Below are 6,000 nucleotides of genomic sequence, written 5' to 3' on the forward strand. Positions count from 1 at the left end.
AAGAGTTATTCTTAGTTATCTATCCCTTCATTCATTGCAAGGGCTATGATGGCGCTAGCCAGAGCCTCCCCTTTTAGGAGACATGCTTTGTCTCGTTAGAAAAATTGCACCTTTAGAAGACAAGCTTTGTCTTAATAGAAAGTTGCACCCCCAGGAGACTAGCCCAGTCTCATGCTAGAGCTTTACCCCCTATCAGTTAAAGATTAACCTAATCATTTAGAAGCCTTATTTATCATTGCAAGGGCAATGATAAGGATACTTGGAGCTCATCTTTGTGTCTAGGAGACTTGTCCAGTCTGACTAACACCCTATTTGTCTCTCCTTCTTCTTGGAGACTTGCTGTAGTTAGCACTCCCTTTAGAGTTTATAGACTAGGAGTCAACCTCATAGATAGGAGTTTGTCCTTCAGTTTAAGAGTCTGTCTTACTGTTACAGAGTTTAAGAGTATGTCCTACCTTCACAAAGTTTAGGAGTTTGTCCTACCTTTGTATAGTTCAGGAGTCTGTCATGCCCTTTACAGAGTTTAGGAGTCTGTCCTACCCTTATAGAGTATAGGAGTCTGCCATTTTTCTTCTAGGAGTCTGTTATTTAGATAGGAGTATACCCTTTAGCTCTAGGGATTCTGTCCTTAGTGTTGACACTCCACCAGGTTGTGGATCACGGGGTGTGGTTTTATAGGTTTCCTTTAGCTGAAAGGGTGAAAACATGAAAAATTCAAATATTGAAACACTTCAAAAGAATAAAAACAGAAAAAGTCAAATGTTTTAGGAGAGTAGTTAGGAGAGTTTGTTTCCGAACTATGTTGGCTTGATCCTCTTCCACGAGGTACGTAGGCAGCTTGGGATCTTTATCTCAAGTTTAGTCAAACCTTTCAAATTAAACATTGTCAAACCTTCAAAAAGAAATCGTTCAAACGTTTTCAAGAAACTGTTTTTAAAAAGATCTTCCTCTAGAGTTAGGAGTCTGTCATAGATGTTGGGAGTGTTTTAGAGTTAGGAATCTGTCCTAGAGTTAGAGAGTGCTAGAGTTAGGAGCCCCTGTGCGGTCAGTTTTTACTATGCAGTTTCGCACAGTCGGCCGATGGCTAGATTTAGGATACACTATGTCTGCCTATTATTTTTCCTAGGATACAGCCGAGTTGCACATAGGATGTAGGGACCACCTGCATTAGTCTAAGGATAATTTGCATTTAGTTAGGGCATATAGGGAGTCCTAAAATACACAATCAACTTCAGCTAAACTAATCGCATTCAAGAAGCTTTAATCACAAGTCAAGTCAAGTCTTTCAGGATGGTCGAGTCTAGTTTAGTGGTCTAGGCACAAATATGCATTGTAGCTTAGAGTATGCCACAGAACTACGTAAACCTTGATTCCAAAAAGGGGCTTGGATACGTAGGCATCTTGGGTGGCTGGTCATCCAAGTTCAGGTGGATACTGTTGCACATTTTTTATTTTAGAGTTTTAGGAGTTCGCAGTCTAGTACTTGTCATTGTTTATTACATAGGCAACATAGGCACATGCTAGTGTGTTTACTTCTTTCCTTTGATTATCCATATTCCTTATATAGTCTCACTTGTTTACACACACTTAGCTGTAGTGTACTTATTTTTTCTACTGCTTTCCTTATTGCTCTTCGCATGCTTAGCTGTAGTATACTTATTCTTTTTACTGCTTCCCTTACTGTTCATTCACATGCTTAGTTGTAGTTCTTTATCGCTTATCCATTTATTATCTGTTGATTATCATACTTAGCTGTAGCTCTTTTACTGCTTTATTACTATTCTAGCTTGTCATATATGCTCTTTTACTCTATTATCATCTATTTAGCTGTAGTTATGCATGTATTTGTTTACCGCTTTATTATATGTGTTGGGTTAGGGGTAGATGTGATGTATTAGGACTTGGATGTTTATTTTTCTTTATTTATCCCCGGGTCATGCATGCTTAGGTAGATATTTTCTTGGGGATATCCATTCCCATTTCACATGATTTTAGTCCAAAACTCTTCAAAAGTAATTAAAAATGGCACAAGCGCTCGGGCAAGTTAGATGCCTAACACTTTCCCAACTCGTAATCAGGCACGGTCCCAAATTATATCTCTGGATTTATCCATTGCACAGAGTAGATCTTTGGTTCCATGGATGGCGGCTCTTTCTTACTTGAGGTACGTCTTGGTTCCGGGCTAGTTCTCGAATCAAGAGGTATCGTATACATTTGTTAGGAACTCATACTGTAAGGGCGCTTTATTTCGAGAGAGCCTTGGCAGAGCACTCCATGGTGTAGAGATCGAGAGGCCCCCTACGGGTCCAGCCTCGAGGTCGTGGGTCCACACACGCCAAGGGTAGAAGGGTAATTTTACAGTTCATGCGGAAGCCCTAAACCCTAAGGCCACGATTCCACAAAGCAGCCGCTGAAGATAAACTTAGAAACCTTGCTTTCTAGTAAACTCAGCTAGTTATGAAAGAGCCCTAAGAGGCAACTTTTCTGACTGGCCAGGATGCCCATCCTATAAAAGACCCTGAGGCACAAAGGTACAGATTCTAAAACTTTTCTCACTTTCGTTGGGCCTCCACAAGAGCTGAACCTTCGTATCTATTGATGCTACTGACTTAAGCATCGGAGGGCCTTTCTGAAATCCCAAAGGGAAACCCAAGAGGGGGGGGGGGGGGGAGGTGAATTGGGTAATTAAAAAATTAATCTAAATCAAGATAATTTTTCTTGTTGATTTTAATTAATCTTAAATCTTGTTAAATTTAAATGACAACGTAAGGGAAGAGATTACTAAACACCCAATGAGAAGAGATGAAGAGTAAAGAGACAACACAAGGATCTTAGAGTGGTTCGGTTACAAACGGACCTACTCCACTACCCAAGTACTTGGTCTTTCCTTGGAATTTTCTTTCACTATTTTGGACCTCTACTAAAGCCAACTCACGAGCCTTACAATGTGAACCGCCTCTAAGAACACCAACCCTCTTCGCAAACCGCCTCGAAGGGAATGTCTTCTCTTTGCAAATACAAGAAGTTGACAAAAGAATGAAAGCTCTCAAGCCACTTATTGATTACAAATGAAAGTCCTAAAGAGTGCCTCTTGACAAGAAGTAAATGCACAAAATAAATACTCAAGAGGTTGAAGAAGGATTCCTTTTGATTTGAATGTAAAAGCTCTTAGGGTTTGATAAATGATATTTTAAAAGGTTCCTTAGATGGTCAAGGATGGGATATAAATAGTCCAAGTAGAGTTCTTATCGTTTGGGGTAAAATGGTAAAAAACTGGGTGAAAAATAATTAGCCGTTCGAGCCCCAACGGTAACTTTTTCGTACAGGCGCGGTCGACTGAGGTATCGTGGTCGCCCACCCTTTGGACGCACACCTTTTTCTATTTTGAATTTCAAACATCTACGGTCGACCGGGGTACCACGGTCGCCCGCTTCACCCTTCTGGACTTTTTATTTATTTTAAAGCCAGAAACTTGTTCGTGGTCGACTGCATTGACCATCCTGGATGGCCTCTGGAATTTCCAGAAGCTCATCCGCCGTCGACCGAGGTGCCTCGGTCGACCAGCCCTATAATGCTGGGTAGGTGTGAAAGTTCTAGCACTCTTCTCGCGGTCGACCGGCCCTGTTTTAAAAACTTGGTTTTAAAGATGAATTCCTTAGAGCTTTGGACCATGGTCTTTGGGCTTTTGTCCTATGTTTTCAAATGAATTTTTGTGTTTATTCAAACAATTTTGAAATAGTTTTGAAAACACCTTCTTATACAAATGCTTAATGTCAAGAGGACTCCAATACATTCTATAAAATGAAGAAACCTTGAGTCTTCTTGATTCCTTGTCTTATAGGCATTTGCATGGGCATTCTTTGACTTGGGAGAGTCTTCTATGTTGCTCTTGTGCGTGTGGTTTCCTTCAATCTTCAATGAACTTCAAGGATCATAGGAAGACTACCAATACTTGACTGTCTCCAAGATTAGCCCTTCTTTTTCTTGCTTGAAGTGTTGGCTTTGATGAATCCTGTCTAAATCACAACACTAGAGTAGCTATTATCAATCTACCATCAATTTGTGTTTGTTATTCATCAAAACATCAATGGGTTGTACCGTTGTACCCTTGGGCTTGCATTTTCAAAGTCCAAACTCAAGGTAGTTTCTGACGGTTCATTCGTGTGCACAAGTTGTTGATCTTCGCCTCGGGAGCCAACTCAGTCTCAATTTAGATTTCAGTGGCAACATGTTTATTTTCAAAATCGAATAAACTTGATAATATTATCAACTTACTTCATTTTGTGGGTAAAAAATTCTTCATATACACCTTTACATATTTACTATCCATTTAAACTTTAAAGGCCTAATATTGTAAGCTTATAATTGTCAGACACATGACATATTTGGCAACCATGAAAAGTTATTCCATGGAATACTCATGGGCCCAATTGTGTGCCAGGGGCAGAGGAAGGGAGGGAGAGAAGGGTGCAAGAGTGGAGAGAGCATTAAAAGTCCCTAAAAACTAAGTAAAAAACAACCTATTTAGAATTGTTTTTTCTTTTTGGAGTGGAGAGAGCACTAAAAGTCCCTAAACACTAAGTAAAAAACAACCTATTTAGATTATTTTTTTTGGTGTTTGAGGAGCTTTTCATGTTTCCTTCACTCCCATCGTCTAAAATCTCTCCCTTTCTGACCTATCTCTCAGAACTGGCCCCACACATATTCAATGGAATATTTTTTCATGCCCTCAAACTTTTTTAAAGAAAGAAAAATATAGGTATCATATAACAGAGAAATTATATGGTGTAAGGCCTTACACCAATAAGGCCTTTCTATGGTGGGGGTACCACGCTTGATATTTGATCCAACAACAGCTTCACAAAAAGTGAGCTGCTGTTGGGTCAAATATCATGGGTACCCCTACGTATTGTTGTAACTTGTAAGGCCTTACACCATATAAAAACTCCATATATCAACTCAGTAAGATTTGTTTCACTTTAAAAGATCATAGAAGATCATGGGATTTTGAGTGTGTTTTGAGTATATTGAATTTTTTAGGCAGTCCAAAGATCTACTGTTGTTGGTACAACCATGTTTTAATAATTGCACTAACTCATCTTGTCTTTTATTATTTAAAAAGCTATCAAAGATTATTACAGTTCCCAAAAAGCTCTCAAGCCAATTTAAAAAAAGAAAGAAAAGACTAGGGTTGCAACTCAGGCTACGTTGAGGCCAACTAGAGCCCAACCCGAGATAGCATTCTCCCAACCCTAACCCAACCTGCCTCTAAATCTCTCAAACCTAACCCCACCCGTCAAGCTCTTTTTTTTTCAAATTGGGTCAGGTTGGATTCGGGTTGGCAAAAGGCAAAAACAGAAATAATACAAAAAAAAGAACATAATCCTGAGATTTTGAAAACCAAGATAAAATAATAGGATGAAGGTAGTGTTGGAGTCGGGTTGGGTTGCCTGGGCCTCAACCCTACCCCAGCCTGAAATTAAATCGGGCTGGCTTTTCCCAACCCTAACCCAACCCACCCGAAGAAATGCTAACCCAACCCAAGCCATAATTGGGTTGAATCCGGGTTTGGGTCGAGCCCAACCCAAGTTGCACCCCAAAAAAACAAGCTGGGTTTGTGCAATTATGAAAATATGGTAGTGCCAGTATCAGTAACTTTCCAAAAATGGTAAAAGATTTTACCAAAATTGCTAGATAGAATCGTGTTCGAGAAAATTAAGGAATTAGTTGGTCATTGGAGTATTTGCTATTTTGTAATTTGTACCAATTCGAAGGGCTTATCAGCTTCTTATGGATTGATAATCATTCTTTCTCCTATTTAATTGTTTTCTACATCTTTAGGTCGTACTTTGTTCACATTCTCCTCTTTCTTACTCCTGCTCTGATCCGAAGTAAGAAAAATCACCCCTTTCGTTATTTTTTTCATTGAATTTTCTTGTCCATAATCCGAATTATCCATCTATCCATATAAGAACGGGGCTTTTCACCCTTTTTTCTATC

This window comes from Tasmannia lanceolata, unplaced genomic scaffold, assembly GCF_043159265.1.
Source record: "Tasmannia lanceolata isolate RefF3 unplaced genomic scaffold, GAP_Taslan_0.1 ptg000024l, whole genome shotgun sequence".
Classification (NCBI taxonomy): Eukaryota; Viridiplantae; Streptophyta; class Magnoliopsida; order Canellales; family Winteraceae; genus Tasmannia; species Tasmannia lanceolata.